Here is a 24,999-nt window from a genome sequence, read left to right as displayed (position 1 = left end):
AACGGTCACTGGTAGCGGAATTACCCCAAATGGATGGTAGAAAAGAAGGCTGGCAACTTCAACAAAGTATATATGTGTTATTAATGTGTACCTCACTAGTACTCCTGGTAGTACCTGGGTATTGGATACGGTTCAATTGTTATTATTGGTGACTTGAAGCAAAAGCTTCGGACTAAACGGAGACTGTCTAAGGGCGAGGTGACGATGTGTGTTGGAAGTGTTTCCAAAGTTGATGAGATCACCATCGCACGCTCCATCTGCCTTCGGGGTTAGTATTGAACCTAGATAAATGTTATCAGGTGTCTACGTTGAGCATGAATATGATTAGATCATGTTCATTGCAATACAGTTATTCATTTAAGTTAGAGAATAATGGTTATTCTGTTTACATGAATAATACCTTCCATGGTCATGCACCCTATGTGAATGGTTCAATGAATCTTGGTCGTAGTAATACACATGTTCACGCCAAAAGATGTAGATAGTACCACTTTCTTGTGGCACCGCCGCTTAGGTCATATTGGCGTAAGATGCATGAAGAAACTCCATGTCGATGGATGTTTGGAGTCACTTGATTTTGAATCGCTTGACACATGCGAGCCGTGCCTCATGGGCAGGATGACTAAGACCCCGTTTTTAGGTACAATGAAATGGGCAAGTGACTTGTCGGAAATCATACATGCTGATGCGTGTGATCCAATGAGAATTGAAGCGTGCGGTGGATATCGCTATTTTCTCATCTTCACTGATGATTTGAGTAGATATAGGTATATTTACTTAATGAAGCACAAGTTTGAAACGTTTGAAAAGTTCAAGAAATTTCAGAGTGAAGTTAAGAATCATCATAACAAGAAGATCAAATTCCTACGATCTGATCAATGAGAATTTCTGAGTTATGAGTTTGGCAAACACTTAAGACATTGTGGAATTGTTTCACAGTTGAAGCCACCTGGAACACCACAGGGTAATGGTGTGTCTGGACGTCGTAATCGAACTTTATGAGATATGGTGCGATCTATGATGTCTCTTACCGATCTACCGCTATTATTTTGAGGTTATGCATTAGAGACAGCTGCATTCACTTTAGATAGGACACCATATAAGTCCATTGAGACGACGCCGTATGAACATTGGTTTGGCAAGAAACCAAAGTTGTCGTTTCTTAATGTTTGGGGCTGCGATGCTTAAGGCTTCAGCCGGAGAAGCTCGAACCCAAAGCGGACAAACACATCTTCATAGGATACCCAAAGGTGATAGTTGGGTATACCTTCTATCTCAGATCCGAGGGCAAATTGTTTGTCGCTAAGAACGGGTCCTTTCTCGAGAAGCAGTTTCTCTCGAAAGAATTGAGTGGGAGGAAGATAGAACTTGATGAGGTTGTCGAACCTTTACTTCAACCAGAGAGTGCTACAACACAGAAAGATGTTTTCTGTGGCGCCTACATCTGTTGAATAGGAAGTTAATGATAGTAATCATGAAGCTTCGGATCAAGTTGCTATCAAACCTCATAGGTCGACAAGGATATGTACTACTCCTGAGTGGTACGGTAATCCTGTCTTAGATACCATGTTGTTAGACAACAATGAACCTACGAGCTATGGAGAAGTGATGGTGGGCCCGTATTCCGACAGATGGTTGGAAGCCATGAAATCCGAGATAGGATCCATGTATCAGAACAAAGTATGGACTTCGGTGGACTTGCCCGATGATCGTCAAGCCATTGAGATAAATGGGTCTTTAAGAAGAAGACGGACGTGGGCGGTAATGTTACCGTCTATGAAGCTCGACTTGTGGGAAAGAGTCTTTTCACAAGTTCAAGGAGTTGACTACGATGAGAATTTCTCACCCGTAGCGATGCTTAAGTCCGTCGGAATCATGTTAGCATTAGCTGTATTTTTCGATTATGAAATCTGACAAATGGATGTCAAAACAAGTTTTTTTACCAGTTTTCGTAAGAAAAGTTGTATGTGATACAATAAAAGGTTTTGACGATCCTAAGGATGCTAAAGGGTATGTTGGCTCCAGCAATCCTTCTATGGACTAGAGCAAGCATCTCGGAATCGGAATATATGTTTTGATGGAGTGATCAAAGCTTTTAGGTTTATACAATGTTTGCTAGAAACTTGTATTTACAAGAAAGTGAGTGGGAGCACTACAACATTTCTGATAAGTATATGTGGATGACATATTGTTGATCCAAAATAATGTAGAATTTCTGGAAAGCATAAACAGTTTGTTTGAAGAGTGATTTTCAAAGGAAGACCTAGATAAAGCTGCTTACATATTGGGCCTCAAGATCTATAGAGATAGATCAAGACGCCTGATGATACTTTCAAAGAACGCACACCTTGACATGTTTTTGAAGGAGTTCAAAATAGATCAGTCAAAGAAGGGGTTCTTACCTGAGTTGTAAGGTGGGAAGTTGAGTAAGACTCAAAGATTGACCACGGCAGAAGAAAGAGGAAGAACGAAGGTCGTCCCCTATGATCTTGTCATAGGCTCTATACGGTATGCCATGCTGAGTACCACACCTGATGTGTGCCTTGCCACATGTCTAGCAAGAGGGTACAAAGGTGATCTAGGAGTAGATCACCAGATAGCGGTCAAAAATTGTCCTTAGAGGAATAAGGAAATGTTTCTCGGTTATGGAGGTGATAAAGAGTTCGACATAAAGAGTGACGTCGATGAAAGCTTGACACCTATCCGGATAGCTCTGAGTAGAGATACCGGATACGTATAATGGAGCAATAATTTGGAATAGCTCCAAGTGGAACATGGTAGCAGCATCTATGACATAAAGTTTTGCGAAATACATAGGGATCTGAATATGGCAAGACCCGTTGACTACAACCTCCCTCACAAGCATAACATGATCAAACCCAAAACTCTTTGAGTATTTATCACATAGTGATGTGAACTAGATCGTTGAGTCTAGTAGACTCTTGGATGTTGGTCACATGGTGATGTGACCTGTGAGTGTTAATCACATGGCGATGTGAACTAGATTATTGACTCTAGTGCAAGTGGGAGACTGTTGGAAATATGCCCTAGAGGCAATAATAAATTGGTTATTATTATATTTCCTTGTTCATGATAATCGTTTATTATCCATGCTAGAATTGTATTGATAGGAAACTCAGATACATGTGTGGATACATAGACAACACCATGTCCCTAGTAAGCCTCTAGTTGACTAGCTCGTTGATCAATAGATGGTTACGGTTTCCTAACCATGGACATTGGATGTCGTTGATAACGGGATCACATCATTAGGAGAATGATGTGATGGACAAGACCCAATCCTAAGCCTAGCACAAAGATCATGTAGTTCGTATGCTAAAGCTTTTCTAATGTCAAGTGTCATTTCCTTAGACCATGAGATTGTGCAACTCCCGGATACCGTAGGAGTGCTTTGGGTGTGCCAAACGTCACAACATAACTGGGTGGCTATAAAGGTTCACTACAGGTATCTCCGAAAGTGTCTGTTGGGTTGGCACGAATCGAGACTGGGATTTGTCACTCCGTGTAACGGAGTGGTATCTCTGGGCCCACTCGGTAGGACATCATCATAATGTGCACAATGTGACCAAGGAGTTGATCACGGGATGATGTGTTACGAAACGAGTAAAGAGACTTGCCGGTAACGAGATTGAACAAGGTATCGGGATACCGACGATCGAATCTCGGGCAAGTATCGTACTGATAGACAAAGGGAATTGTATACGGGATTGATTGAATCCTTGACATCGTGGTTCATCTAGTGAGATCATCGTGGAGCATGTGGGAGCCAACATGGGTATCCAGATCCTGCTGTTGGTTATTGACCGGAGAGTTGTCTCGGACATGTCTGCATGACTCCCGAGCCTGTAGGGTCTACACACTTAAGGTTCGGTGATGCTAGAGTTGTTATGGGAAATAGTATGTGGTTACCGAAGGTAGTTCGGAGTCCCGAATGAGATTCCGGATGTCACGAGGAGTTCCGGAATGGTCTGGCGGTGAAGATCGATATATTGGACGAAGGGTATTGGAGTCCGGAAGTGTTCCGGGGGTACCAGGCTATGGCCAGCATGACCGAAAGGTGTTTCAGGAGCCCCGGCAAGTGTTGGAGGGCCTCATGGGCCAAAGGGGAAGGGGCAAACCAGCCCACTAAGGGGTGGTGCGCCCCCCACACCCTTTCCCATGTTACTTGGGGAGGTGGGGCGCCTCCACCTGGCTTGGGAGGCAAGCCTCCACCTGCTTGGCTTGGGGGGCAAGTCTCCCTAGGATTTTCCCTAGGGAGATCCCATCTGTCTGGCCGCCGCCCCTAGGGAACCCTAGGGTGCCTCCCCCTCCTCCCTTCCCCCTATATATAGTGAGGGAGAGAGAGGGCAGCCGCACCTCTTCCCTGGCGCAGCCCTCCCTCCTCCTACACCTCCTCCTCCTCCATAGTGCTTGGCGAAGCCCTGCTGGAGAACCACGAGCTCCATTGCCACCATGCCATCGTGCTGTTGGAGTTCTCCCTCAACTTCTCCTCTCCCCTTGCTAGATCAAGAAGGAGGAGACGTCCCCGGGCTGTACGTGTGTTGAACGCGGAGGCGTCGTCCGTTCGACGCTAGATCGGAATCAACCGCGATCTGAATCACTGCGAGTACGACTCCTTCATCCGCATTCTTGCAACGCTTCCGCTTAGCGATCTACAAGGGTATGTAGATGCACTCTCCTTCCCCTCGTTGCTAGATTACTCCAGAGATTGATCTTGGTGATGCGTAGAAAATTTTAAATTTCTGCTACGATCCCCAACACTCTCTTCCTTGGTTATCATATCAATTTATTCGTTGTTTCATTTTACCGGTGGTTCATTGAAGACCTTCCCAAGATGGCGCGATATCTCTCTTAATCCTTTCTACGAGAATAAGTAGTATGCCAAATCCGGTGCTTCTCACCAATTTAAATTGGTGTAGGATACGTGTCACATAATTCTTATTCTTGTTTTCATCGAGTAATTCAATTCCTTATTCCAGAGGCTAATCAAATTCTTGATTTCATTTGTTCATCTTTCTTTTCTCGGAGTTCCAAGCTCCCTCGATTATATCATCACGAGGATCCATCCAAATCATTACGAGGTTTCACCTTGTGTTTTCAATTTCTCTTTCCTTTTGTTTAATCATCCTTTTATTACCGGAGTTCCTCATGGTGGTTCGTCAAGGATTCTTTTCATTCTTCAATTGTTCTTCAAGATATCTCTTGAAGGCTATGATCCGCCAAGATATACTTCAAATTTTCTTCTTCCTGCAATCCGGAGTGCAATTCTTTTTACCTTATCTTTTGAGGTGGTGTTATGTCATTCTCGATATTTTCCCTTCGTGTTTCATGATTCACAAGTTTTTCAAGAGTGACATATCTAAAATCCATAATTTTCTCTTCGTTCAAGTCATCTTTCAATCCATCAATCTCTTCATTGAAGTTATCTTGGGTTATATTTCACCTAAAGCTTTCCCTAAGGATTGTTGCTATTATGGTGCTTATAAATGACACAAGTTCTTTTACCCTCCTGGTGAATAAGTTTCTCATCTCCTTGGTGTTATCTATCCAATCTTTTGTTTTTTCGTTGGTGGCAGAATTTTACCTCTTAGTTTGAGATGTTTTCTATAAGTCCACTACAACCTTGTCCTTTTCGTTGTTGGTTTTCCAACAACTCCGTTCGACCCTTCTCCTAAATATGCCTTTTTAAGCTATGTTGTGGCAGAAGTTGCCTTTTTCTTCTCCTTTCTTTTATTTCAATTATCTATCTTATATTCTTTCGTTCCGGAGGTATTGTGATGTTGCTCTCTTCAACCCATTCTTCTTGTTCTTGTCAGGACCACGTTCTTTTCATGTCTATCCATTTAACCTGAGTGTTGTGCACTTTTGCTCTATTTCTTTTCGCCTTATCAAGCCTTGCATCTCTTTTCAACCGGAGTGCTGCCCAAATTTGTTCTTCCTTGTTCTTTTTCCCAACGGATTGCTTTCAACTTCGCTCATTCTCGTTGCATTCTTTCTTTCAATTTGTTCAACCTCTTAAGGCTCGTGGTTTCACTCGTTTGTCAAAGAAGCAACTTAGTTTTACCTCTTCTCTTTCTCTTCCGTTTCCATCCGGTGTCATTCTAGATCTTGGGACGAGATCCTCTCATAGTGGTGGAGTGTTGTAACGCCCCGAGTCCGATGTGACAGGTGTCCTCCAGTTATTCGTTGTTGTTGCCTTGTCATTGCTTGTGTGTCATGCATTGCATATCATGTCATCATGTGCATTTCATTTGCATACATGTTCGTCTCATGCATCTGAGCATTTACCCCGTTGTCCATTTTGCAATCCGGCGCTCCTATCTCACCCGGTGTCCATTTCTACCTCTTTTTGTGTGCGGGTGTTAAATGTTTCCGGATTGGACCGAGACTTGTCATGTGGCCTTGGTTTTCTACCGGTAGACCGCCTGTCAAGTTTCGTGCCATTTGGACTTCGTTTGATACTCCAACGGTTAACCGAGGGACTGAAAAGGCCTCGTGTGTGTTGCAGCCTAACACCCCTCCAAAGTGGCCCAAAACCCTCCTAAACCTCTCCCATCATCTCGGTCGTTCGATCACGATCGCGTGGCCGAAAACCGCACTCCATTTGGAGCCTCCTAGCTCCCTCTACCTATATACATGTGGCTCTCCTCAAAATTTCTGCGCAGATCTAACCCTAGTCTTCTTCATCCTCGCGCCGTCGGACACGTCCGCGCCGAGCCGGACAATGTCCAGCCGCCGCCGCCACCTTGCTCCGCCCAATCCGGTGCCGCCACCTCAGCATCACCACCTCCCGCGACCAACCAGGGGGCGACACGTCGCCCTCCTGTCTCCTCCCCGCCGCCGGGCCCGAGGGAGCCCATCGGGCCCGCCCCGGGCCAGTTTGGGCCGCCGCCGCTCGCGTCCTTCCGTGCCTCGCCGCCGCCGCCATGCGCCTCCCCACGCCTCCTCGCCGCTGCGCATCGCCGCCGCCCCGCCTTGCTCGCCGGCACCGACCGCCACACTCGCCGTCTCGACCGCCGCACCCGCCGCTTTGCTCGCCGCTGCTCCGACCTCGCCGCGCCGCCGGCCGCCACCGTCGCCTCGGCCTCGCCTCGCCGGAGTCCACCTTCGCCGGAGCTCGCCGCCCTCTTCGCCGGAGTTCGGTCCGGACGGATCCGGAGAAGAAGCAGGACCAGATCCACCGGTCCCTCCATCCAAACGCCTCCCTCCGTCCCGGATCTCGTCATCCCGCACCACCTCGTCCGCCCATTGACTTTTTCCGCGAGGTGATATGGCTAAGTCCCCAGATCTCACTAATTTTAAGCCATGTTCATCTGGTCATCACTTTGCATCCGTACCTCCGATTCGTGCGTGTAGCACATCAAAATGTTCGTCTCGACGAGTACATCATTTCATCTCATTGCATCATTTTCATTTGAGCTCATCTTGATGCCCGAAATGTCGTTGGAAGAGGGATATGTGATGATTATGTCAGATCTGTTTCAGTATATGCCATTTTGTCATTTTTGCCATGATTAATGTGTGCATTCTATGATCCTGAGCTCTACATGTCTTTTGATGTATGCCATGCCATCTTTACAGGGGTGTATGCCATGTATTTTTGTGATCTTTGTGGTGACTAGCACAAGCATGCAAAGTAGCTTACTCAATGATGCTGATTTCAGGGACTTGAATTTCACTAAGTCCTTGTCATGTTATTGTTTTTATGCCATATGTTCATGTTGTTTCCTAGTGATCCGTGCCTCTTTTGAGCATGATCAGTAAGGATGTTTTGTAGATATTGTGGTGCTCTATCTATCCATGTCTTTGTTTTCAATTATGGAGCACCCTGGCTTGAGTCAATCGAGTTCTACTTTTGCTATAAATGTTCCTGGCAGATTGTTGACATGTTTAGCGATTTTGCCGAGGATGTTGCTACTGATCCGTGCATGCTATGATATTGTTCTTGCCATGTATAGCTTCTATGTCATGTCTTCTTGATGGGTGTATGCTTAGTTTGTCATGCAATGCCTCGTAGTGAGTGCATCGAGCTCGTAAACATGCATACTTGTTAACTGTTTTGACATGCTCCAGTTTTTCACTAAGTCTGAATCTGTTTGTGTTTGGCTATGTTCACATGCTTGCAATTGTATTTTCTGATCCTTTTGGCACATGGTCACTAAGGGACTTTTGTTATATGCTTAGAGTAGCTTCATTCCATGCCTTGCTTTGCCATGATATGTTCCTATAGCTTGTAGTTATCGTGCTCTAAACATTGCTTCCTGGTGATAAATTCCTGCCATGTTGCTTATTTCACTAAGTCTGAAACCTGTTATCATTTGCACTTTTGCCATGCTTGTTTAAACATGTTAATGAGTGAATTAGCCATAGCTCAGTGTTCATATTTTGTCAAGCATCATGAGTGGAACCCTGCCATGTATTTTGTTGCCATGTTTGAGTGTTATAGCATATTTTTCTTGATGCATTTAGATGGCTTCTTGCTGATTATCGCAGACCGGTGCCATATTTGTTTTGCTTGTCATTTCCAAACCGCGCATCCGATTCCGGTGATCTTTATATAGATTTTGACCGAAATCAACTCACCTTTCCAATGGCACTCTTGGTTTTCCAAGTTGAGGCCAGGTTCAATCATTCCTTTCCAAATCATGCATATGCACCGCATCCCGCATATCATGCCATGTTCATGTGTTGGTTGTTTACTATGTAGTGTGCTTCTTTCCGGTGTTGCTTCTTTGGGTTGGTTCCGATAACGTCGCGTTGTGAGGAACCGTTCGACTACGTCCGTTTGACTTCTTCATGGACTCGTTCTTCTTCCTTCCGGGATTTCAGGCAAGATGACCATACCCTCGAAATCACTTCTATCTTTGCTTGCTAGTTGCTCGCTCTTTTGCTATGCCTATGTCGCGATACCTACCACTTGCTTATCATGCCTCCCATATTGTTGAGCCAAGCCGCTAACCCGCCTTGTCCTAGCAAACCGTTGTTTGGCTATGTTACCGCTTTGCTCAACCCCTCTTATAGCGTTGTTAGTTGTAGATGAAGATTGGAGCTTGTTCCATGTTTGGAACATGGATATTTTGTTGGAATATCACAATATCTCTTATTTAATTAATGCATCCATATACTTGGTAAAGGGTGGAAGGCTCGGCCTTATGCCTGGTGTTTTGTTCCGCTCTTGCCGCCCTAGTTTCCATCATATCGATGTTATGTTCCCGGATTTTGCGTTCCTTACACGGTTGGGTTATAATGGGAACCCCTTGACAGTTCGCCTTGAATAAAACTCCTCCAGCAAGGCCCAACCTTGGTTTTACCATTCGCCACCTAGCCTCTTTTTCCCTTGGGTTAGGCCAGCCCAAGGGTCATCTTTATTTTAACCCCTCCCCCCCCCCCCCCGGGGGCCAGTGCTTGTCTAAGTGTTGGTCCAAAACAGAGCCACTTGCGGCGCCACCTCGGGGAAACTTGAGGGTTGGTTTTAGCTGTACATAGTGTTCATCCGGTGCCCTGAGGACGAGATATGTGCAGCTCCCATCAGGATGTCAGCGCATCAGGCGGTCTTGCTGGACTTGTTTTACCATTGTCGAGGATGTCATGTAACCGGGATGCCGAGTCTGATCGGATTGTCTTGGGAGAAGGAATATCCTTAGTTGACCGTGAGAGCTTATGATGGGCTAAGTTGGGACACCCCTGCAGGGATTTGAACTTTTGAAAGTCGTGCCCGCGGTTATGGGCAGATGGGAATTTGTTAATGTTCGGTTGTAGAAAACCTGAAGTTGATCTTAATTAAAATACATCAACCGCGTGTGTAACCGTGATGGTCTCTTTCCGGCGAGTCCGGGAAGTGCAGACGGTGTTGGAGTTATGCTTGACGTAGGTTGTTTTAGGATCACTTCTTGCTCATATTTGTTCGACCATGCTTTTGCCTTCTCTTCTCGCTCTCATTTGCGTATGTTAGCCACCATATATGCTAGTCGCTTGCTCCAGCTCCACCTCATACCTTTTACATTCCTATAAGATTAAATAGTCTTGATCGCGAGGGTGTGAGATTGCTGAGTCCCCGTGACTCACATATACTTCCAAAACCAGCTTGCAGGTGCCGTTGAACCGTGCAGATGACGCAACCAAGCTCTAGGAGGAGCTAGTTGGAGATCGTGTTCGTCATGTTGTTCCGTTTCCAGTTGATTAGTAGTGGAGCCCAGTTGGGACGATCGTGGATCTGTGTAGCATTTGGGGTAGTCTTCTTTTAATTTTGGGTTCCGTAGTCGGACCTTGAGTATATCTGGATGATGTAATGCTTTATTCATGTAATTGTGTGAAGTGGCGATTGTAAGCCAACTATGTATCTCTTTCCCTTATGTATTACATGGGTTGTGTGAAGATTACCTCACTTGCGGCATTGCTTTCAATGTGGTTATGCCTCTAAGTCGTGGTTCGACACGTGGGAGATATAGCCGCATCGAGGGCGTTACAGGTCGAGAGGAGAAGACCATAATTAAAATGTTAAAGTGGCTCTTATATGCATTATTGTTGATCTAACAAAGAGCCCATATTACCTTGTCTTCTCTCTTGAATTGAATGCTTGCATATTCCAGCTTAGTCCAATGCACGTGCACTATTATTATTATTCACATCGTTCGATGGTGCAAGTGAAAGGCAATAATGATAATTATATGATGAACTTATTGAGATGAGAAAAGCTGTTATGAACTCGACCTCTCTTATTTTTGTAAATATGATTAGTCCATCGTTCCCGATTCAGCCTATTATAAATAAACATGTTTGCAATGACAATTGGAGATTATAGTTGCTTATGCCATGCTTAATTAGCTAGGAGCTTATAATGGTTGACCTTGCATGCCAACATGCTATTAAAATGGTTGTGATGTGGTATATAGGGCGGTATCCTCTTTTGAATGATTCGAGTGTCTTGACTTGGCACATGTTCACGCATGTAGTTGAAACAAAATCAACATAGCCTCTACGATATTTATGTTCATGGTGCATTATATCCTACTCATGTTTGCATTCGGTGTTGATTAATTTTAATGCATGTACATGACTGTTGTCGCTCTCTAGCTGGTCGCTTCCCAGTCTTTTGCTAGCCTTCACCTGTACTAAGTGGGAATAGTGCTTGTGCATCCAATTCCATAAACCCCAAAGTTATCCCATATGAGTCCACCATACCTACCTATGTATGGTATCTACCTGCCGTTCCAAGTAAATTTTTATGTGCCAAACTCTAAACCTTCAAATAAACATTCTGTTTTGTATGCTCGAATGGCTCATGTATCAACTGGGGTTGTCCGTATCTTCCATGTTAGGTGGGTTATTCTCAAGAGGAGTGGACTCCCCTCTTCACTCACGAGAAAATGGCTGGTCATCAGGATGCCCAGTCCCATGCTTTATGCAAATCAAATCAAAATAATTACAAACAAAACTCCCGGAACTCTTGTTAGTTGGAGGCCCTCGTTGTCTTGAGCAAGCCATGGATTGATGCTTGTTGGTGGAGGGGGAGTATAAACTTTACCATTCTATTTGGGAACCGCCTATAATGTGTGTAGCATGGAAGATATCGCAATCTCTCGGTTGTTATGTTGACAATGAAAGTATACCGCTCAAAATATTGTTCATATCTATTCCAAAACCGAGCTCTGGCACCTCTACAAATCCCTGCTTCCCTCTGCGAAGGGCCTATCTATTTACTTTTATGTTGATTCATCACCCTCTTATTAAAAAGCACCAGTTGGAGAGCACCGTTGTCATTTGCATCCATTACTATTAGTTTACATTGAGTATGACTTGATTGGATCTTTTTTACCATACTACAATGTCTAGTCAGTCCTTGATCTTTAAAGGTGCTCTGCATTTATGTTTTGCGGTCTCGGAAAGGGCTAGCGAGATACCATCTTGTTATATCATATCATGATTGTTTTGAGAAAGTGTTGTCATCCGAGATTTAATATTATTGCTCGCTAGTTGATTATGTCATTGATATGAGTAAACATGAGACCTAAATGTTATTGTGACTATGGTTACTTCATAATCTTTGCTGAAAACTTGAATGCTGACTTTACATATTTACAACAACAAGAGCAAACAGAGTTTGTAAAAGTTTTTCTTTATCACTTTCAGTTTATCAACTGAATTGCTTGAGGACAAGCAAAGGTTTAAGCTTGGGGGAGTTGATACGTCTCCGTCGGTCTATTTTTCCAAACACTTTTGCCCTTGTTTTGGACTCTAACTTGCATGATTTGAATGAAACTAACCCGGACTAACGCTGTTTCAGCAGAATTGCCATGGTGTTATTTTTGTGCAGAAATAAAAGTTCTTGGAATGACCTGAAAATCAATGGAGAATTATTTTGGAATATATAATAAATACTGGAAGGAAGATTGTGATAGCCTGGCTTATTAGGGATGGTAGACTACTCATATCAATAAGGAATTCCTTCTTTTTCGGGAGCCCATTCGGACAGAACTCCAAAGTTAAGCGTGCTCAGCTTGGAGTAGTGTCAGGATGGGTGACCGACCGGGAAGTTGCTCCCGGGTGCGCATGAGTGAGGACAAAGTGCGCAGAAAAGACTAGTATTGATCTGTGGGGCCAGTCTAGATCCCGCCAGGAGTAACGACCATCGGCGGGTGTGTCCGGGGCGTTACAAGTTGGTAATCAGAGCCTTCCCCGACCTTAGGAGCCCCCACTGTTTGATTGTTTTTAGCAGCCGAGTTGTGTCTAGAAAAATGTTTTGAGTCATTTAGGAATTATATATCAGAGAGTTTAGGAATTCTTTTTACTTCCCAGTCTCCTCATCGCTCTGCTAAGGCATCCTGACGTAGAGTTTTGACTCTTCTCTCCTCAAATTTCACTAAAAAAAATTTAGGATCATGCGGGTATCTTGGAATCGTTCCGATGGTTTTGTGACGAGAACATTGTCTTGGTGCCTCATGTCAGGGGTTTTGTGGAAGTGTCCCGGGGAGTTGAGCTCTGAGGTGTTGTCGTCATAATTTTATCGTTGCAATTCTGGAATACCTGAGTTTAGTACGCCGACATCGAAAATCTCTTTTATGCAGTTCGTTGGTGAGATAACCTCGACGCCACCCAGTACTGGGGCGGGAGTTCGGGAGTATTGCCATAACTCGTATAACGGATGCTTTTCGAAGGTTGAGGTAGATGATTTCCGAAGGTTTCTTGGTTATGTGTTGAAGGATGGATACAGCTGGATGTAGGATTTGTTAGTTTTAGGTGAGATATTATGCTTCCCCTGTATCCCCAACACCTGATTGCATAACCGGAAAATTTCGGGAGTTTATAAGTGGGAATTCAAGTAGCTCTTAGGATATCTTTCTGACAGATGTATGATATGAAATTGGGGTTCGACGTCTAGTGGTCCGCCTATTCACGGTCGGTTTTAAAGTGGTCTCGTTGTGTCTTAAAGAGTCCTTGGCTATGCCGACTCGAGGACGCTTCGTATGTCATATGCACTGCCTTGTACATGATGGTGCTGTACGATCGAGCCCGTGTAGGCCCCACCACAAAAACTTCGGACGAAATCTCTATCATATGTTTGTTCCGGCTTATTCTGCAAGCCAATCTTTTGTTTTGCTTTGAGTTGTGGTATTCGAGTTGCTTCGAAGTCAAATGTTGATTTCATACCTGTTCCTAAACGGTGTTCTCATATCCTATGGGAATACCAAACCCCTTCATATTAATCGAGATTGTCTTTCCAATCCTTTTCAACCGACGTGTTTTCTCTTCAAGTGGATCCGATCATTGCAACATCCGCAAGATCAAGTATCAGTTCTTCTCAACGGTGCTCATTTCATTCGTCCCAAGCTGCCTTTGTTTTCCCGCCCTCCCACCCTTTTTCTTCAAGGACTCAGATTTCTTAAATCAAGTATCTTTTTATTCATGTGAAGTATCTTCATTCTTTTCCTTCAATGTTCTTATCCGGTGATTCTCATGAAGATATTAACGGAGCCTCAAGTTCATCATTTTTCACTTTTTTTATTCTCCGGTGGATCTAAGTCAAGCTCTGTTAATCATATCCTTTTTCCTCGTTTCAAATACCTTCTCATGCCGGTGCACCTCATATTCATTCACTTCTCGCTATTTAATTGTTCCGGAGTGCTCAAGATATCTCAAAGATTCATGTTTCCACTCTGCTTTCATTCAAGTTATTTCAAGGTCCTATCTCATTCAAGTCATTTCATTCTATCGGTGCAATCTCTCCTTCAAATCATTCAATGGTGTTTTCTTTTGAGTGGGCCCTAACCCACAGGTCTTTTCCCAGGATCTTACCTGACTCTTCTTATTTTCTCGGAGCTATCCTAAATTCTTTTCGAAGTTTGACGTAAGAATGAATTATCATCGGTCAAATGTCTTTCTCCAAGGTCTTCCAAATTCTTTTCATCATTGGTTCAACTTTTCCATTCTTCTTTATTCCGGAGTATCTCAACAATTTGGTGGTGTTTCTCATCATCATTCTCAACATTTCAAGACCGAAGAAGAGTTTTTTCCTCCATATCCTGTCCGTTCTCTCAGAGATTCATGGTTCTAGTTCGAGGCCGTCCTCTCATAATTGTTTTGATTGTGAGAATTCTTTTCACCTATCCGGAGTAATTCAAGAGTCTTCTCGGTTCATTATCCGGAGTGCATCAATTCAGGTTTATTCATTCTCAACTGTCAGTTATCATTCTCCTATCTTACCGGTGCTTCATTCAAATATTCTCTAATCAGCTCGTAATCTCTTCGTTCTCTTGGATCTAAATTCTCTCAAGTATCCTCGTTCATTTCATAATTCTTCCCCGTGTTTCTTTATGTTTTATTCGTTCTTTTTCAATTCTTACGGTGGTTCGTTCAAGAGTTTTCTTCCTTTGTGTATCATATCTATGCATTTGTGCTTGTCAAAATTCTACCGGTGGATCATTGAAGACCTTCTCAAGTTTGCGCTATATCTATCTTAATCCTTTCAACGAGAATAAGTAATACGTCAAATCTGTTGTTTGTCATCAATTTAATTGGTGAAGGATAAACATAATGTAATTCTCATTTTTGTTTCATCCAAGTGATTAATTCCTTATTACGGAGTGATTCATCATACATATTCTAGGTTTCAAGTGCTCATCTTTTGTTTACCGGAGTTCCAAGCTCTAATTATCACGGAGATCCATCTAAATCATTGCAAGGATTCACCTTGTGTTTTCAACTTCTCTTTCTTTTCGTTTGATCATCCTTTTTGTTACCGCAGTTCTTCATGAAGGTTCTACATGATGGTTCATCAAGGATTTAATTTCTTCTCGAAGTGTTCATCAAGATTCTGTTCAGAGGAACTCAAGTTTTCTTCATATTGTAATCCGGAGTGCATTTCTGTCTACCGTACCATCGGAGGTGGTATTATGTCATTCTTGATAATTTGAGTTCATGTTTCATGACTCACATGTTGTTATGAATGAGGTATTTTAAATCCATCAATCTCGTTGTTGGAGCTATCTTGGGTTATATTTCACCTAAAAGCTTTCCCTAAGGATTTTGCTATTTATGGTGCTTATAAATGATCCAAGTTCTTCTTTATCCTCCCGGTGAAATAAGTTTCTCGTCTCCTTATTGATACCAATCCAATATATTATTTTTCTTTAGTGGCAGAATTTCACCTCATAGTTTTGAGATGTTTTCCATAAGCCCACAACAATCTTACTCTTTTCATTGTTGGTTCTCCAACAACTCCGTTCAACTTTTTCTTCGTAGGCATGCTCTTTCAATTCTATTTGCGAGAGTTGTCATTTCTTTCTCCGATCTCTTATTCTGACGATCTACCTTCTTTTCTTTCGTTCCGGAGGCATTGTGACGTTACTCTCTTCGTCCTATCATCTCGTTTGCCAAGATCATTTTTTTCCTTGCTTATCCATCCAACTGGAGTGTCGTGCCCCTTTTCAAGTTCTTTCATCTTATCAAGTCTTTTATCTCTTTTCAACCGGAGTGCTACCCGAATCGGTTCTTTCTTATTCCTCTTTCTTAACGGAGTGTTTGCAACTTTGTTCTTCTTCGTTGCATTCTTCCTTTCAATTTGTTTGACCTCTCAAGGTTCATGGTTTCACTTATTGGTCAAAGAAGCAACTTAGTTCTACCTCTTCTCTTTCTCTTCCATTTTTCCCTCTGGTGCCATTCTAGATCTCGGGTCGAGATCCTCTCGTAGTGGTGGAGTGTTGTAACGCCCCAAGTCTGGAGCTTCAGGTGCCTTCCATGATTTCCGGGTTTCATCGTGTGATTTGTTTGGTTAATCGTTTTCATCTTTGCATCATGTGCATTGCATCATGTCATTTCTTTTCTTAACTCAACTAAATAAATGGCATGGATCTTTGATCCATTTAAATCGAGGGAATTCACATGGTGATCCTCTTTATAACATATCCTGCTGATATTAGGGAGCTATATTGAATATTCCATTTTCGGAATCACCCATGAACACACTTGCAAATAATCACATGTCTTTTCTACTTCGAGTTTGCTCCTCAAACTTCGCCCATAAATTCTTTTATCTTTTTCTGGAGGTCTACCAAAAATCTCAACATTTTGGGACCTTTCTAACGCCCACTTCTTTTTCAAACTCATTTGAATTTAATTCAAACGAGTTCCAATCCAAACTTTGTACACATGCCCATTTATATTTTTCTTGGATCAAGATCATTCTTGTGAGTCCGGGAATTTAACTTCCATGCCCAAATTCCATCCATACTCTCTCTTTCTTTTTTCCCTTCTATCTATTTGTATTTTTCTCTTTTTGGTTAAGAGAGAAGAGTAGGAGAGGCAGCCCAGCAGGTCCTAGCTGTTCTCCTTTCCTTTGGGCCGGCCTTCCTAGGCCCAGCCTAGCCGGCCACTTAGGCCCATCGGCCCACCAACCCTAGCGCTAACCCTAGCTCGTTTCCCTTTCGCTCCATCTCTCCCCTCGCGCCGCCAGAGGGAGACCCGCAGCCTGACTCCACCATCTCCTCGATCCCGATCCCCTCGACCCACTCCTCTCGATCTCTCCCTCGTCCCGATCCCTCTCTTCCTCATTCCGCCGCCAGAGAGAGAGAAGGAGCGTGCAACTCGAGCGGCCGGCCACTCCGTTCCTCTGCTCAGCCTCCCCTGCGTGGGGCCATGGGACGTCACCGGAAATGGCGTTGTTGCTGTCGTCGCGCGCCCGCAGTGCTCGAGCGCCGCGCCCTTCTTCCTTACCTTCCCCGCGTCGAAGCAAGCCGCCACCGCCTGCCTTCCCCAGTCGCGCGCCCCTGCTCTTTTCTCCTCCTCGCTGTGGTTTCCCGGTGCCTAGACACCGCCGGCTTCCCCTCTGCATGAGAAGCTCCAGCAGCAGTGCATGACCGCGCCTCCCATGGAGCTCCGCCGCTGGGACTCCTCGCATGCGTCGCTGCCTTACCTCGCGCCGGCAAGCCGCCTTGCTCCTGCTTCCCCGCCTCCAGGCCGCTGCTTGGCTGTCAGCAGCTGCTCAGCAGCAGCGACCCTGCTTCGCCTGCTCTGCATCAAGCTGCCGGCATCAAGATGCTCCTACTCCGAGCATAACCATCGCAGCCTCTTCTGCTTCGGGCCATGCCCATACCTGTGTTTGTTTTCCGGCATCTTCTGCCGCTGCTCGCGCACCGCCCTACCTTGCTGCTGCCCACCTGGGGCCCTTTTGTCTCGCTTGGTTTTGGATCGGCAAGAACGATACGCGAAGAACCATACCCGGAAAGTCAAGTATCTTCTCGAAGAATTTTGCCAAGTACCATGACGATGCGTCAAGTACCACTACCCCCAAGTACCACGACGTCCTTTGATCGCCAAGTACCCCTTCGTTTCATCGAGACCGGCAAGTCCGAAGACCCCAAGTACCACGACAACCTCGAAGGGATTCAAATCTGCCAAACTCCTCTAACAATGACCCGAGAACGTCTATGATCCGTGCACAACTACCATTGCCAAGACCGGACTGACAAGTTCCCCGACAACGTGTGTACAACTACCGCCGTCTTCGGATTCGCTAAGAACGACAAGTACCTTGACGCCCGATGCATAGAACAACTACCGTCGACACTCGAAGACCCTGTGGATGTCAAGTTCCTCGCCGTGACCTCGAACATCTACGAAACGTGAACCACTACTTCCACTACGACCCGTGTACCACTACTTCCTTCGACGAACGCGTTCCGCCCCCGAATGCACGCTTCGAAGGTATAACCCCGAGACGACTGCCCGTGAACGAATGCATGTGTGATGTATGAGATGCTCATGTTCGAACCATGTTCGAATTGTCGATGCACGTTGCCCCTCTTTTGCCTTGTTACCATCGTCTCATGGGACACCCGAAATCCGGGAGCGCCCCACCATCTTTTGCACGCATCCGCATACTTCTCCTTTGTATAGGTATCTCAATCGAGTTACCGGTATCGTTGTCGTGGCACCCCTTTTGTTTCCACCATGGTGACAAATGCTTCTTATTGCTCTTGTCAACTTCAATAAAAATTGCATAAACTTGTCCACGTCATCTGCATCATGATAACAACAATTGAAATGTTTAAATTGTTGTTGCAATAAATTACTAAGGCATATGAGGAGTTTCCGGACTTGTTGTTTGTTGTTCCAGCCTCATTTAAACTTGCCTAGTTAGGTAGTTTAATTATGCTTCACCCTATTGCCATGCTAAGAACATTTAATATTGTTGGGTACATAAACGAGAGAGAACTAAATAAGTCACGTGGTGTTTTGTCAATATGCAACAGAGTTGCATGTTGAGCTCCACTTAATTTGTAGGATTGTTTGTGCATTTTGCCATGCCATGCTTCATTAAACCGGACATGCATCATAATTGTTTGTGCATCATGCCATGTCTATGTGTGGTTTGTTTACTATGTTGTTTGCTTTCTTTCCGGTGTTGCTTCTTCGGGTTGGTTCCGATAACGTCGCGATTGTGAGCAACCGTTCGACTACGTCCGTTTATCTTCTTCATGGACTCGTTCTTCTTCCTTGCGGGATCTCAGGCAAGATGACCATACCCTCGAAATCACTTCTATCTTTGCTTGCTAGTTGCTCGCTCTTTTGCTATGCCTATGCTGCGATACCTACCACTTGCTTATCATGCCTCCCATATTGTTGAACCAAGCCTCTAACCCACCTTGTCCTAGCAAACCGTTGTTTGGCTATGTTACCGCTTTGCTCAGCCCCTCTTATAGTGTTGTTAGTTGCAGGTGAAGTTTGAAGTTTGTTCCTTGTTGGAACATGGAGATGTTGTTCCCTGTTGGAACATGTCTACTTGTTGGGATATCACAATATATCTTATTTAATTAATGCATCTATATACTTGGTAAAGGGTGGAAGGCTCGGCCTTATGCCTGGTGTTTTGTTCCACTCTTGCCACCCTAGTTTCCATCATATCGGTGATATGTTCCCGGATTTTGCGTTCCTTACGCGGTTGGGCTATTATGGGAACCCCTTGACAGTTCGCCTTGAGTAAAACTCTTCCAGCAATGCCCAACATTGGTTTTACCATTCGCCACCTACCCTTTTCTTTTCCCTTGGGGGTCGCACGCCCAAGGGTCATCATTATTTTAACCCCCCCGGGCCAGTGCTCCTCTGAGTGTTGGTCCAACTGAGCGATGTCCGGGGCTACCAGGGGCAACTCTGGGCTGGCCTACCCGACGTCTGGCTCATCTGAGTGTGCCCTGAGAACGAGATATGTGTAGCTCCTATCGGGATTTGTCCGCACATTCGGGCGGTGTTGCTGGTTTAGTTTTACCCTGTCGAAATGTCTTGTAGAACCGGGATACTGAGTCTGATCAGAATGTCTCGGGAGGAGGTCTATTCCTTCGTTGACCGTGAGAGCTTGTGATGGGCTAAGTTGGGACTCCCTGCAGGGTTTTGAACTTTCGAAAGCCGTGCCCGCGGTTATGGGTAGATGGGAATTTGTTAATGTCCGGTTGTAGAAAACCTGAAGTTGACCTTAATTAAAATGCATCAACCGCGTGTGTAATCGTGATGGTCTCTTTCCGACGGAGTCCGGGAAGTGAACACGGTGTTGGAGTAATGCTTGACGTAGGTAGTCCAGGATCACTTCTTGATCGTAGTTTCTCGATCGTGCTTTGCCGTCTCTTCTCGCTCTCTTTTGCGAACAGGTTAGCCACCATATATGCTAGTCGCTTGCTGCAGCTCCACCTCATACCTTTTACCTTACCCATAAGCTTAAATAGTCTTGATCGCGAGGGTGCGAGATTGCTGAGTCCCCGTGGCTCACAGATACTTCCAAAACCAGCTTGTAGGTGCCGATGAGACCGTGCAGATGACGCAACCAAGCTCAAGGAGGAGCTCCTTGAAGATCTTGTCCTTTATGTTGTTTCGTCCTAGTTGATCAGTAGTGGAGCCCAGTTGGGGTCGATCGGAGACCGTGTCGCATTTGGGGTTCTTCTTTTATTTTGGTTCCGTAGTCGGACCTTGATTGTACCTATATGATGTAATGCTTTATTCATGTAATTGTGTGAAGTGGCAGTTGTAAGCCAACTATGTATCTCTTTCCCTTATGTATTACATGGGTTGTGTGAAGATTATCTCACTTGCGATATTGCTTTCAATGCGGTTATGCCTCTAAGTCGTGCTTCGACACGTGGGAGATATAGCCGCATCGAGGGCGTTACAAGTTGGTATCAGAGCCAACCCTCGCGGTTACACGGATGGTTGCGGACAGGTGCGTGGTCATGTTGTTCATGACGTTTGTGACCCGTCGTGGCACCCGGCATGGCACATGTACCGGACTGGAAGCACAGACGTTTGTGCCAAGAGGGAATGTTCCTGTGGCCCGACGAGGACGTCGGTTCCTCTGAGTGGGGGTGTATGTGATAGCCTGGCTTATTAGGGATGGTAGACTACTCATATCAATAAGGAATTCCTTCTTTTCCGAGAGCCCATTCGGACAGAACTCCAAAGTTAAGCGTGCTCAGCTTGGAGTAGTGTCAAGATGGGTGACCGGCCGGGAAGTTACACCCGGGTGTGCATGAGTGAGGACAAAGTGCACAGAAAAGACTAGTATTGATCTGTGGGGCTAGTCTAGATCCCGCCAGGAGTAACGACCATCGGCGGGTGTGTCCGGGGCGTTACAAAGATCCATGTCAGGGGGCCTCCACCTGTCCACGAGGGGGGGAGGGGGCGCCTGCCCCTTGGGCGCGCCCCTACCTCGTGGGCCCCCTGACGCTCCACCGACCTCAACCTGGACTCCATATATTCACTTTCGGGGAGAAAAAACCAGGGAGAAGGATTCATCACGTTTTACGATACACAGCCACCGCCAAGCCCTAAACTCTCTCGGGAGGGCTGATCTGGAGTCCGTTCGGGGCTCCGGAGAGGGGAATCCATCGCCATCGTCATCATCAACCATCCTCCATCACCAATTTCATGATGCTCACCGCCGTGCATGAGTAATTACATCGTAGGCTTGCTGGACGGTGATGGGTTGGATGAGATTTATCATGTAATCGAGTTAGTTTTGTTAGGGTTTGATCCCTAGTGTCCACTATGTTCTGAGATTGATGTTGCTATGACTTTGCTATGCTTAATGCTTGTCACTAGGGCCCGAGTGCCATGATTTTAGATCTGGACCTATTATGTTTTCATCAATATATGAGAGTTCTTGATCCTATCTTGCAAGTCTATAGTCACCTATTATGTGTTATGATCCGTTAACCCCGAAGTGACAATGATCGGGATACTTACCGGTGATGACCGTAGTTTGAGGAGTTCATATATTCACTAAGTGTTAATGCTTTGGTCCGGTACTCTATTAAAAGGAGGCCTTAATATCCCTTAGTTTCCAATAGGACCCCGGTGCCACGGGAGGGTAGGACAAAAGATGTCATGCAAGTTCTTTTCCATAAGCACGTATGACTATATTCGAAATACATGCCTACATTACATTGATGAACTGGAGATAGTTCTGTATCACCCTAGGTTATGACTGTTACATGATGAACCACATCCGGCATAATTCTCCATCATCGATCCATTGCCTACGAGCTTTCCATATATTGTTCTTCTCTTATTTACTTTTCCGTTGCTATTGTTATCATCACTATAAAACACCAAAAATATTACTTTTGCTACCGTTACCTTTTACCACCATTACCACTACTATCATATTACTTTGCTACTAAACACTTTGCTGCAGATATTAAGTTTCCAGGTGTGGTTGAATTCACAACTCAGCTGCTAATACTTGAGAATATTCTTTGGCTCCCCTTGTGTCGAATCAATAAATTTGGGTTGAATACTCTACCCTCGAAAACTGTTGCGATCCCCTATACTTGTGGGTTATCATAATTGCTACCATCATCTTTCAACTTTGATTTTTCAAGAAACGCATTAAAATTCAACGGAACAACAGCACGGGTCATCTATCTACAACAACATAGACAAGCAAAATACTATCAGGTACTAAGTTCATGGTAAATTAAAGTTCAATTAATCATATTTAAGAACTCACACTTAGATAGACATCCCTCTAATCATCTAAGTGATCGCGTGATCCAAATCAACTAAACCATGACCGATCATCACGTGAAATGGAGTAGTTTTCAATGGTGAACATCACTATGTTGATCATATCTACTATATGATTCACGCTCGACTTTTCGGTCTCAGTGTTCCGAGGCCATATCTGCATATGCTAGACTCGTCAAGTTTAACCAGAGTATTTCTGCGTGTGCAAAACTGGCTTGCACCCATTGTATGTGAACGTAGAGCTTATCACACCCGATCATCACGTGGTGTCTCGGCACGACGAACTTTGGCAACGGTGCATACTCAGGGAGAACACTTGTACCTTGAAATTTAGTGAGAGATCATCTTATAATGCTACCGTCAATTAAGCAGAATAAGATGCATAAAGGATAAACATCACATGCAATCAATATAAGTGATATGATATGGCCATCATCATCTTGTGCCTTTGACCTTCATCTCCAAAGCACCGTCATGATCACCATCGTCATCGGCATGACACCTTGATCTCCATCGTAGCATCGTTGTCGTCTCGCCAAATATTGCTTCTATGACTATCGCTACCGTTTAGTGATAAAGTAAAGCAATTACAGGGCGATTGCATTGCATAAAATAAAGCGACAACCATATGGCTCCTGCCAATTGCAGATAACTCCGTTACAAAACATGATCATCTCATACAATAAAATGTAGCATCATGCCTTGACCATATCACATCACAACATGCCCTGCAAAAACAAGTTAGACATCCTCTACTTTGTTGTTGCAAGTTTTACGTGGCTGCTACGGGCTGAGCAAGAACCGTTCTTACCTAGGCATCAAAACACAACGATATTTCGTCAAGTTAGTGTTGTTTTAACCTTCAACAAGGATCGGGCGTAGTCACACTCGGTTCAACTAAAGTTGGAGAAACTGACACCCGCCAGCCACCTGTGTGCTAAGCACGTCGGTAGAACCAGTCTCGCATAAAGCGTACGTGTAATGTCGGTCCGGGCCGCTTCATCCAACAATATCGCCGAACCAAAGTATGACATGCTGGTAAGCAGTATGACTTGTATCGCCCACAAGTCACTTGTGTTCTACTCGTGCATATAACATCTACGCATAAACATGGCTCGGATGCCACTGTTGGGGAACGTAGTAATTTCAAAAAAAAATCCTACGCACACGCAATATCATGGTGATGCATACCAACAAGAGAGGAGAGTATCGTCCATGTACCCTCGTAGACCGTAAGCGAAAGCGTTATGAGAACGCGGTTGATGTAGTCGTACGTCTTCACGATCCGACCGATCCAAGTACCGAACGTATGACACCTCCGAGTTCAGCACACGTTTAGCTCGATGACATCCCACGAACTCCGATCCAGCAGAGCTTCACAAGAGAGTTCCGTCAGCACGACGGCGTGATGACGGTGATGATGTTGCTACTGACGTAGGGCTTCGCCTAAGCACCGCTACGATATGATCGAGGTGGATTATGGTGGAGGGGGCATTGCACACGGCTTGGAACAATCAACTTGTGTGTTCTAGGGTGCCCCCTGCCCCCGTATATAAAGGAGCAAGGGGGAGGCCGGCCGGCCCTTGTAGGGCGCGCCAGGAGGAGGAGTCCTCCTCCTAGTAGGAGTAGGACTCCCCTTTCCTGCTCCTACTAGGAGGGGGAAAGGAAGGAGGAGAGGGAGGAAAGGAGGAAAGGGGGGCCGACCCCCTAGTCCAATTTGGTTTGGGCTAGGGGGGCCGCGCGCCCTGCCTTGTCCTGCCTCCTCTCTTCCACTACTTGGTCCATGAGGCCCAATACTTCTTCCCTCGTATTCCCGTAACTCTCCTGTACTTCGAAAAATACCTGAATCACTCGGAACCTTTCCGATGTCCGAATATAGTCGTCCAATATATCGATCTTTACGTCTCGACCATTTCGAGACTTCTCGTCATGTCCCCGATCTTATCCGGGACTCCGAACTTCCTTTGGTACATCAAATCACACAAACTCACAATACCGATCGTCACCGAACGTTAAGCGTGCGGACCCTATGGGTTCGAGAACTATGTAGACATGACAATAGCAGAACCTGGATGCTCATATTGGCTCCTACATATTTTACGAAGATCTTTATCGGTCAAACCGCATAACAACATACGTTGTTTCTTTTGTTATCGGTATATTACTTGCCCGAGATTCGATCGTCGGTATCTCAATACCTAGCTCAATCTCGTTACCGGCAAGTCTCTTACTCATTCCGTAATGCATCATCCCGCAACTAACTCATTAGTTGCATTGCTTGCAAGGCTTATAGTGATGTCCATTACCGAGAGGGCCCAGAGATATCTCTCCGACGATCGGAGTGACAAATTCTAATCTCGATCTATGCCAACTGAACAAGTACCATCGAAGGCACCTGTAGAGCACCTTTATAATCACCCAGTTACTTTGTGACGTTTGGTAGCACACAAAGTGTTCCTCCGGTAATCGGGA

This window comes from Triticum dicoccoides, chromosome 1A (genome assembly GCF_002162155.2).
Source record: "Triticum dicoccoides isolate Atlit2015 ecotype Zavitan chromosome 1A, WEW_v2.0, whole genome shotgun sequence".
NCBI lineage: Eukaryota > Viridiplantae > Streptophyta > Magnoliopsida > Poales > Poaceae > Triticum > Triticum dicoccoides.
The sequence above is the reverse complement of the archived record's forward strand: the minus strand, read 5'-3'. Positions refer to the sequence as shown.